Source organism: Heptranchias perlo, chromosome 33 (genome assembly GCF_035084215.1).
Source record: "Heptranchias perlo isolate sHepPer1 chromosome 33, sHepPer1.hap1, whole genome shotgun sequence".
NCBI lineage: Eukaryota > Metazoa > Chordata > Chondrichthyes > Hexanchiformes > Hexanchidae > Heptranchias > Heptranchias perlo.
Genome location: NC_090357.1, coordinates 17416645 through 17428332, shown reverse-complemented (window position 1 = coordinate 17428332; position 11688 = coordinate 17416645). Strand labels below are relative to the sequence as shown.

At 40.5% G+C, this 11688-nt stretch overlaps 1 long non-coding RNA gene across 2 annotated transcripts in view; it reads right to left on the bottom strand.

Annotated features, from left to right (window-relative positions):
• Nucleotides 1-1765: 1765 nt before the first annotated feature.
• Nucleotides 1766-11688, bottom strand: part of LOC137301318 (uncharacterized) — a 30721-nt gene continuing 20798 nt past the window's right edge. Inside the window, exons 1-4 of one of the 2 annotated variants that reach the window (XR_010958272.1) lie at nt 10935-10997; nt 2476-2557; nt 1968-2044; nt 1766-1877 (exon numbers count right to left, since the gene is read on the bottom strand). This is a non-coding gene — a long non-coding RNA (uncharacterized lncRNA). Of the gene's footprint in view, nt 1878-1967; nt 2045-2475; nt 2558-10934; nt 10998-11688 lie in introns of those variants that run through there. The other variant, XR_010958273.1, reaches the window with a different exon arrangement.

Here is an 11688-nt window from a genome sequence, read left to right as displayed (position 1 = left end):
TACACACTCCTTCCTTTTAGCAGGGTTAATGAGGCTGCTTGTTCGTGGCTTTTTTGCACATTCCTGGTTTGGCTGCTTAATCTTAGTTTCTTTAACCCATCTACAGTTAATTTCATAATTAATCGTTTCTTACCTTATTTGCTTTTTCTTACACTTGACAGTGACCATCAGCAGGCTATCTGACTGTAGGGAGGTTCATTATCACCTTACTTCTGCACTTTTAGCAGGTGTTGCACCACAGACATCAAGAACAGGAACCTTGGTTGACTTCACCCTTCCTAACCTAGGGGCACCAGGACAATTGTAGTACTCCTACCACCATCCTGACCGAGATCAGCCAACTCAATGGTTCAGCTATTCACTGGAAAAACTCTCCAACCCACCAGAATAGCTGCAGTTTAATACATTTACCAATGTAAATTTACTACCTGGTTCACGATCACTGTCTACTAAGGTAGCTTTTTGCAGAAACAAAAACATTTGATTCATGATAAAAAGTCAACATTGATGGCTCACCCCACCTTTATAACCAAGGAGCTGTTCAAATTTAGAATCGGCAAGTCCTTGTGCACCAAAAATTATTAAAGTTGAGAGGATCTGAGAGTGCTAGGAACTTTGTGTAAATACATTGGAGAAGATGAAAACTTTGGGGTATGAATAGGAAGCCTAAATACTTAATCCAAAGAACTGTACTCAGTAAGTATATATTTCCCAATTTTACCAAAATGCTATGACGCAAAAGATCTATCATTGCCTTCTTGTGTAGACTGAGTAATTTAAAATGTTTGGAATCAATCTTAAATAGTAGATTTTTCAGACAGATTTCTCTCAACCCTGGTCATGAGGTCATTTTGAAGAATTACAAAGAATGAACTTGTGAAAGGTCATACAATATTCATCCCTTGTGTAGTGTTACAAACTGCTTTCAACAGAACAGCACCACATGCTTCAAGCATTGTGTACAATTGTCTTTGTAAGATATATTTCTACATATTTAAATATGTTGGAGACCCAATTACATGGGTGTGTCAGAAATGTCATTAAAAAGGGGAGAGGGCTTACAGTTGGATAGTAAGGGTGAGTATACCTATTTATTGCTTATTTGTATCTATGTATCATTTGTATCTACTCTAACCTATGCCAAACACACATCATATTGATAATATAAGTGCTATAATTATAAGCAATTGTTTTTTGAGGTGTGGAATGTACACATTTTGCACTTGAGTTGAGTCTTCTGATTAAACAAATACCTTTGTTAGGAAGAAATGAATCAGTATCTATTCTTCCCAGACAGGTCTAATACAAATGATGCTCATGTCAGATATCAGTACATTGTAGTGTTTTATCAGCTATTCTATTTATAGCACTTTGACATAAGATGCATCCAATAATTCATTTTGTGCACCTGCACAGGCAAAATTAATAAAAACCTAAATAGATAATTCAACATGAATTTGAAGATTGTTACCGTGTTTAGAAACACTTATTCTGTCATTTCTATTTATAATATGAATAATTAAAGTACAAGATACTGAACATCAAGCTAAAAATGTATAGTCTTGTATTTTTCTTTATTACACAAAAATAGCCAAATTAACTGAAAGAATAGAACCATATTCCACTTGGGGAATAACTTTGAAGATTAAAGTGAAAGAGTAAGCACAAAGACTCAACTGAGAGTGTAGTGCAGGAAGGAGAAGCAATGATGGTGTACATACTCAATGTAACACAGTGATTTTCTACAACAAAACATCATTACTCAGGTCTTCACAAATGATCGTATATATAAAGATCTACTGAAATTTACCATTTTTAGAATTTGCCCAGTGATACAGATTTATTGTTGTGTGATCGTCCGTTAGCAGTACTTGGATCTGGAAGGCATGAGAATAGAAGTTACAAACTGATCCTATCACTTGGTTCAATTTATGTTGTAAACAAAAATGTTAATATCATAATCTTACTTTGGAATTGGTACCTGAAGATGTCAATTGTGCAGCAGTACTGACAGAACATTCCTGGCACTTGTGGCAAATGACTCCTATAATAAATTAGAGCAAGGCAGGTTCGTACTTGCATTGTTACAACAGGGACGGTTGCATGAGACCTCAATAAATCACAGGGTATATTTTGCATCACTACATCAAGTTCAAATAACCCCTCGTAACCTAACAAAAGACTGGGAACCACATTCTGCGCAAGATACTTATTGCACATCTCATTCTTAAAAACAGATTTCTAACCGTATCTCATACCTATTAGTTTTGGCATCATATAGTTCTGTCATTTTGAGTTTTCAATGTCAAAGGTTTTAGTGACAGTTTTTTTCAAATAGTTCAATTGGTTTCAATGATCTACAATCATCTGATAATACAAAAGATCATGACTAGATGGCTACTGCTACACACTTATCCAATAGTGGTTTATCTAGGGCTGTGAGCCAGTCTACTCCATGATCCATACAGCACTTACAATTTCTGGCATTTTCAGTCACGTGTGACTCTTCCACTGTGTCCTGATTTCATCAATATATTCATGTAGAAAGCGCCTTACCCTGTATTATGTGAAACGTGGAAATAAATTGAGATTAGAACCTTCTCTTACATAGCTATTGATTAATACAGTCATATAATATAGATGTAACAGACATAAATGCAGGATACTTTGATGTTATCAGCAGTAAATATATGCACAAGTACCTGAATAATTTTGTATTTATCAATCTGTCAATTATTTTAGATAGAAAACATATCAAACTGAAACTATCAGTCTTAAAACTTATTTGGAATTGGACTAATAGCACTCAGAGCAAGGATTGTTTAAAAATTGGAAAATGGCAATTTGACTAAATTAAATGAGATATGCCCCATGATAATTAGTTAAATTAACACTTTTATTTAATAAGGAGCAACTCATTAATGCTGTTTCATATTCTAGTTGAAAAATGTTGATTGACAGCAATAGTACTGGAGATTTTCTGCTAGCATCAAACTAAAAATATTTATACCCCTCCCCCATTGTCCCTATATGCCCAGAGGGCCTCGCTCCTCCCTATCTCTGAAACCTTCTCCAGCCCTACAACCCTCCGAAATCTCTGCACTCATCCAGCTCTACAATCCTCCGAGATCTCTGTGCTCCTCCAATTCTGGCTTCTTGCGCATCCCCAATTTTCATTGCTCCACCACTGGCGGCCATATCTTCAGCTGCCTGGGCCCTAGGCTTTGGAATTCCCTCCTTAAACCTCTCTGCCTCTCTACTTTCTATAAGACGCTGCTTAAAACCTACCTTGTCACCTGTCCTAATATCTCCTTATGTGGCTCAGTGTCAAAGTTTGTTTGATGACTCTCCTGTGCAGCATCTTGGGACGTTTTACTATGTTAAAGGTGCTTTATAAAAGTTGGTTGTTGGTTGTTGTTGCTGCTGTTGTTGTTGTTGAGTGTTACCTTTTGTTCCGTCCAAAGCAAATAAGATTACTGCCAGTCTGAAAGTTCCACCACTGGTTCCTTTATAAAGAAAACCACTTTGCAACATACGCTTTTTGTTTTGTGATGCATGTATATATGTGTGCGATATATAGGTATTATATAACAATAAATGTAGATATTATATAATATATATAAATAATTTTTAAAATTTTTTCCTGTTCTTTCATTGTAGGAAAAATGATGCTTTTTGTTGGACTGTACTGGTTCTCACTCTGCCTTTTAATCTAATTTCTTTAAAATACATCACTAAAAGAGAATAGATGCCCACACATCATGAACCTCATCAGTGATCAGTGTTATCAAGGAATCATTACAAGTAACCAAGAGACTGACAAGTCAGCAACAATTGGCTATTTCACCCATTCTTACCAGTAATTCAAAATGACTAATAATTAGTGATATAGATTGTCACGTCATATCTGCGAATGCCACAATGACAATGATACAGTTCACCAATATATTACCTTGTACACTTTCTTTTATATATTTGTTCTTGAGCTGTGGATGACACTAGCAAGGCCATATTTATTGCCCCTCCCGATTTTTACAAAAATGTAATGAAACGTAGCTATGTGAGACGATGGTTTTTGAAGAAAGTAACATTCTGATTACCTTATTTCACCGAAATCAGTTTTGAAATATCACGAGGAGGTGAGTCTGGTCAATCCTCGCAGAACTATAAATTCCAGAAACCTGTCACAATGGTAGGATCATTGCAATCCAAAGAGATCTCTTAAACTTTTGCTGTACTAGCACAGAAAAATACTACACAGTTAATTTAAAACATTCCTAATAACTACTGCAACCCAGTGGTAAATTGTCCATACTATTGTGATCATCTTTTCTGACCTCCCTTATGAGTCACCGTGTTTTCTTTATATTAATAAATAATCATTTCTATCCTTTTAATGTTTGGTGTTAGGTTGTTCTGTGCTAGGTTGTTCTTAACAAATGACACTTTGTTCCACCGTTGCTGGATTCTGTATTCCATCAGCAAAATCCTCAATTACTTTTGTTTCATTTGTTGTCACAACAACTTCCAACTTGCTCCATGACACGTAGTATTATGCTTTTTAGATTCTACTGTTACTCTTTTCCTGCTGTTCTATCCAGTTCATCTTGTATTGAACTCTGGAAATCCATAATAAGAAGTTCTTCAACAGCACCTAGCTATTTTCTGCTCCTTTCCTCTCCTTCTTGGCACTATAGAACACGTACCCCCATAAGGAGTCAATGTCTTCAGGAAAGCAGCAGAGGGTCAAAAATTGGTGGCAAAAATTGACAAGAAAAGTTAAACAAAAACAGTATTGATTAAGCAATAAATGCAGTAATCCAGATGATCATAAAAGATAAAAACAGGATGACAACACAATTTTTTGGGTATTGACGACTCAAAGCCTCTCCACCATCCACAAGGATCATCAGGAATGTGATGGAATACTCACCTGGTTGGGTGCAGCGGCAATAACACTCAAGCAGCTCAACATCATCCAGGATAGAACAATTTGCTTGATCGGCGTCCCTACCACTGGACTCAATATCCACCTCCTTTATCATCAGCACACTGTGGCTACAGTATGCATGATCTACAGGATGTACAGCAGAAACTCATCAAGATTACCCCAATGACCTCTACCACCAAGAAGAACAAGGGTAGCAATGTCATGAGAACATCATCACCTCAAGTACCTCTCCAAATCACACACCATCCTGACTTGGACACATATTGCTGTTTCTTCATAGTTGCTGGGTCAGAACTCTGGAATTCCCTACCTAACACCATCATGGAAGCACCGTCACCACAAGAACTTAGTGGTTCAAGGAGAAGACACATCAGCACCATCCGAGGGCAACTAGGAATGGGCGATAAATGAAGTCTTGCCAGATTCATCCACATCCTGATAACAAATAAAAAAGCAGTAGTCTAAGCTTGAATCCAGCATGATGGATATCTATTTTACTAACAATAAAATGGTTTGATGCAGAGATTCTGCTATCCAGCAGATTATGATGTGCATTCTGAGCATTACACATCTCTAGGTATGATCAGTAATAATAGGGTATGGTAGCATAGTGGTTATGTTACTGGACTAGTAATCCAGAGGCCTAGACTAATAATGCTAATAGACTAATAATGAGTTCAAATCCCACCACAGCAGGTGGGGAACTTAAATTCAATTAATTAAATAAAATCTAGAATTAAAAAAAACTATCAGTAATAGTGGCCATGAAACTACTGGATTGTTGTAAAAACCCATCTGGTTCACTGATGTCCTTTAGGAAATGAAACCTGCTGTCCTTACCTGGTCTATATGTAACTCCAGACCGCAGCAATGTAGTTGATTCTTAATCGCCCTAGCAAGCCACTCAGTTGTACAATCTTGCTACAGAAAGTTGTCACAATAGGAATAAAACCGGATGGACCACTAGGCACCAAACATGACAAAGGAAACCCAAAGTCTTCCTCACTAACATCTGGGGACTTGTGCCTAAATTGGGAGAGCTGTCCCACAGACTAGTCAAAATCTGACATAGCCATACTTAAAAATCATACCTTTCAGCCAACATCCCAGGCTTTTGCATCACCATCCCTGGGTATGTTCTGTCCTACCAGAGTTGGCAGTACAGTGATATACAGTCAGGAGAGAGTGGCCCAGGGAGTCCTTAACATTGACTTCGGACCCCATGAGATTTCATGGCATCAGGTCAAACATGGGCAAGGAAACCTCCTGCTGTATTATCACCTACCGCCCTCCCTCAGCTGATGAATCAGTCCTCCTCCATGTTGAGCACCACATGGAGGAGGCACGGAGGGTGGCAAGGGCACAGAATGTACTCTGGGTGCGGGACTTCAATGTCCATCACAAAGAGTGGCTCGGCAGCACCACTACTGACCGAGCTGGCAGAGTCCTGAAGGACTGGGCCTGCGGCAGGTGGTGAGGGAGAAACCTACTTGACCTTGTCCTCACCAATCTAGCTGTCGCATATGCATCTGTCCATGACAGTATTGGTAGGAGTGACCACCATACATTCCTTGCAAAGACGAGGTCCCATCTTCACACTGAGGACACCATCCATGTTGTGTGGCACTACCACCGTGCTAAATGGGATAGATTTAGAACAGATCTAGCAGCTCAAAACTGGGCATCCATCAGGTGCTGTGGGCCATCAGCAGCAGCAGAATTGTATTCCAGCACAATCTGTAAACTCATGGCCCGGCATATTCCTCACTCTACCATTACCAACAAGCCAGGGGATCAACCCTGGTTCAATTAGGAGTGTAGAAAAGCATGCCAGGAGCAGCACCAGGCTTACCTATAAATGAGGTGCCAACCTGGTGAAGCTACAACACAGGACTACATGCATGCTAAACAGCAGAAGCAACATGCTATAGACAGAGCTAAGCGATTCCACAACCAACGGATCAGATCAAAACTCTGCAGTCCTGCCACATCCTGTCGTGAATGGTGGTGGACAATTAAACAACTAACGGGAGGAGGAGGCTCCGTGAACAACCCCATCCTCAAGGATGGCAGAGTCCAGCACGTGAGTGCAAAAGACAGGGCTGAAGCGTTTGCAACCATCTTCAGCCAGAAGTGCCGAGTGGATGGTCCATTTCAGCCTCCTCCCAATATCCCCACCATCACAGAAGCCAGTCTTCAGCCAATTCGATTCACGCCACGTGATATCAACAAATGGCTGAGTGTACTGGATACAGCAAAGGCTATGGGCCCCGACAACATCCTGGCTGTAGTGCTGAAGTCTTGTGCTCCAGAACGAGCCACGCCTCTAGCCAAGCTGCTCCAGTACAGCTACAACACGGGCATCTACCCGACAATGTGGAAAATTGCCCCGGTATGTCCTGTCCACAAAATGCAGGACAAATCCAATCCGGCCAATTACCGCCCCATCAGTCTACTCTCAATCATCAGCAAAGTGACAGAGGGTGTTGGTAACAGTGCTATCAAGTGGCACTTACCAATAAACTGCTCACCGATGTTCAGTTTGGGTTCCGCCAGGACCACTCGGCTCCAGACCTCATTACAGCCTTGATCTGAACATGGACAAAAGAGCTGAATTCCAGAGGTGAGGTGAGAGTAACTGCCCTTGGCAACAAGGCAGCATTTGACCAAGTATAGCACCAAGGAGCCCTAATAAAATTGAAGTCAATGGAATCAGGGGGAAACTCTCCAGTGGCTGGAGTCATACCTAGCACAAAGGAAGATGGTAGTGGTCGTTGGAGACCAATCATCTCAGCCCCAGGGCGTTGCTGCAGGAGTTCCTCAGGACAGTGTCCTAGGCCCAACCATCTTCAACTGCTTTATCAATGACCTTCCCTCCATCATAAGGTCAGAAATGGGGATGTTCGCTGATGATTGTACAGTGTTCAGTTCCATTCGCAACCCCTCAGATAATGAAGCAGTCCGTGCCCGCATGCAGCAAGATCTGGACAACATACAGGCTTGGGCTGATAAGTGACAAGTAACATTCGTGCCAGTCAAGTGCCAGGCAATGACCATCTCCAACAAGAGAGAGTCTAACCACCTTCCCTTGACATTCAACGGCATTACCATCGCCGAATCCCACACCATCAACATCCTGAGGTCACCACTGACCAGAAACTTAACTGGACCAGCCACATAAATACTGTGGATATAACAGCAGGTCAGAGGTCGGGTATTCTGCGGTGAGTGACTCACCTCCTGACTCCCCAAAGTCTTTCCACCATCTACGAGGCACAAGTCAGGAATGTGATGGAATACTCTCCACTTGCCTGGATGAGTGCAGCTCCAACAACACTCAAGAAGCTCGACACCATCCAGGACAAAGCAACCCACTTGATTGGCACCCCATCCACCACCGTAAACATTCACTCCCTTCACCACAGGCGCACCGTGGCTGCAGTGTGTACCATCTACAGGATGCACTGCAGCAACTCCCGAACCCACCGAGAAGGACAAGGGCAGAAGGCACATTGGAACAACACCATCTGCACGTTCCCCTCCAAGTCACACACCATCCCGACTTGGAAATATATCGCCGTTCCTTCATCGTCGCTGGTTCAAAATCCTGGAACTCCCTTCCTAACAGCACTGTGCGAGAACCTTCACCACATGAACTGCAGCAGTTCAAGGCGGCAGCTTATCACCACCTTCTCAAGAACAATTAGGGATGGGCAATAAATGCTGGCCTTGCCAGCAATGCCCACAACCCTTGAACAGATAAAAAAAATTATTGAGTTCTTTCTAAATGGCATTTAAGATTTCAACCACAGGAAATTCCTATAATTTCTTGGAGCAATGATTCATGAATTGATTAAGGACTTGTCACATGTCTCCCACTAAGTAGGGCAAGACTGTCAGACACATCTCTTACATCCATCAGAAAGAAAGTAGGAACAGGAGCAGGACATTCAGCCCCTCGAGTCTGTGCTGCCATTCAATGAGATCATGGCTGATCTGTATCCTAACTCCATCCACCTGCCTTGGCTCCATATCCCTTAATACCCTTGGCTAACAAAAATCTCTCAATCTCAGATTCAAAATTATTCATTGAGCTAGCATCTACTGCTTTTTATGGGAGAGGATACCACACTTCTACCACCCTGTGTGTGAAGAAGTGATTCCTAACTTCTCTCCTGAATGGCCTGGCTCTGATTTTAAGTTTATGTCCCCTTGTCCTAGACTCCCCCACCAGCGGAAAAAGTTTCTCTCTATCTACCCTATCAATTCCTTTCAAAGTCCTAAAAACCTTAATCAAATCACCCCTTAACCTTCTATATTCCAGGGAATACAAGCCAAAGCACTAACAGTGAGCTCATACTGTGAAGGTCTGAATATAATGCATACTGATTTATTAAATGACCAGGCACCAACATAGAGTCTACTTAATAAATTCAACATTCTGTCATTAGACAGAACACATAAAAGTGGGAATTGTTTAATATTAGGGACTTTATTGTGCTGCTGAGGTATTCTAGCCAAAGGTGACACCTACTCAAAACTTTAAAAAATTGTCTGCATGCCATAAGACTAGGCTTTGTTGCTGTGGAGAGCAGAAGATGTAAAACAAAGAGTAAAGCTCATCTGCTATCAAGATGATTGAAACTGGTTTGTTATCTGATTGGATGGCTAGATTTATTACAATGAAAAAAATAAAAGCAAAGCTTTACAACACTGTCTCCTGTCCATTAAGGAAGAGTAACCTGACTTTGCTTTGTATGCTGGAGCTATAATCTAACCAGTATAATCAATGTATTGCCTATAGAGGAAATAATGTAGCACCCTCAATTGAACAGTTGGGAAAGGCAAAGTTTAGCTGAACCATGAACAACAGGTTCAATTCTGTGCTAAGTTAGTTGCTTTCCTCCAGAGTAGCAGTCAAGGTGTTACGAAGAGCCTCAGTGCCCCTGCACTATGGAATGGGTAATCAGTCCAGATTTCCATCTTAAATAACGACTGCCAGAAAGTGCACAGATGTGGATGGGAGGTGAGGACAGGTTTGGGCTCGGCTAACATGCATCCACTGTCCAATAGCCTGCAGACATTCACTGTCTAACCTTACTCATGGAAAATGCACACTTGGACAAGATTTTGGATGGTTGATAGTGACTGTCGAGCCATACTTGGTAAAAGTCAATATCATCAACAAACAGGAGAAAAAAGGAAAGAAAGGTTGACAAAAAAACCTTAAAAATTATAAAAATGTTATTTATTATAATTGTCGTCACATTTCACTAAAAGTAAAACTAAATTACTTTAGGCTAACCTCCGTGGATACATCACATATGAAGCTTTCACTGAGCTACTATCTATCACCTAATCCAATATTATCTTGTCCTTATTGATGCCCTCTTATGTCAACAGTGAACCTCCTTTGCCAAGAGTCACTACTGTAAAATGTGGAACCATTATCTTGTGTCTGCTGTAATGATACAATGGATTTCAGTTGTATGGGGAAGATTGGAAGCAACAATGCAGAGCTCAACAGAACATGTTTTAAATACCTTACTGAAGGTCTGATGAAGGACAAGCCTTAATATCAATAGCATAGCAAATATTGCATTAATAGCCCTGATTCCCTCTAGGCACTATGGGAAAGTAGGTTTAGCTACTGAGGTAACTTTATAGATGTCTGTTGCAGCATGGACTTTTACAAAGTTTGTTTTGTATTCAATTGAAAAACGATTGCCATAGATTTGAATAATAACGTGTTAAATAATGTCACTATGTAACTGATTACATTAATACCCCATTTCTGATTTTTTAAAAACTAAATATTTTGAAAACAGCCTACCATATAGGTCAAACGCTATATTCAACTAGTCAATTCTATTCAAACACCTGCATATCAAGAAATCTATTAAAATCTCCTTAACAATGAAGGTAAAATTAAAATCAAATAATGATTTTCAGGAAACAGTAAAAAGTTGGAGTGTCTGCTCACCTCAGTGTTACTGGACCTCTGGTTATAGACACTGCAACACTGTTCCCATTTAACAAGAAAATGCCAGCACGAAGGCAGGCAGTTGGTTTCTGTCACTAAGGGCACTGATCTCCTCCAACAAACATCCAGTACCGTACTTGGCATTGTTTTTCTTGCCTCTATCCCTGGAGAGCTCCCGTTGATTCCGGGATAGAGTGGGTGGAACATTACTCACAAATACCATATTGTCATGGAGAGAAAAAACAACATTGATAAATACACCAGAAGTAACTAAAAGGACAGAATTCGGGTTGGGAGATGTACAGATTCCAGTACTCACCTTTCACCTCTCTTATCTGAACTTCTAATTGACACACTTAAAAAAAATGTCTGGCTTAAATACGTGCTGAGACTGACATGCTTTTCCATGTCATTCAGCGTACATTATTGCCAGTTAAAGTCGGTGTTTATTTCATCTGTCTGCAAAATGTGACTGCAACAACCAGTACAGACAGATGAAATAAACACCGACTTTGTCTGGCCATAATGTAGGCGGCCAGCGCATGCGTGTCTGTATTGTTACACATTCTGGAAGGAGGATGGAGTAAGCGTGAGAATATTAATAGAGGAACCTGGACAAACAGAAGACACACAACCAATAGGCATCCTTCATCAGGAGCCCGGCCAGAAATAATAACTACCTCTTAAATTCATCAAGAAATATTAGTGCTGATCAGTTGCTGTTGCAGGTCAGATTGATTCTTTTGCAAGAAAA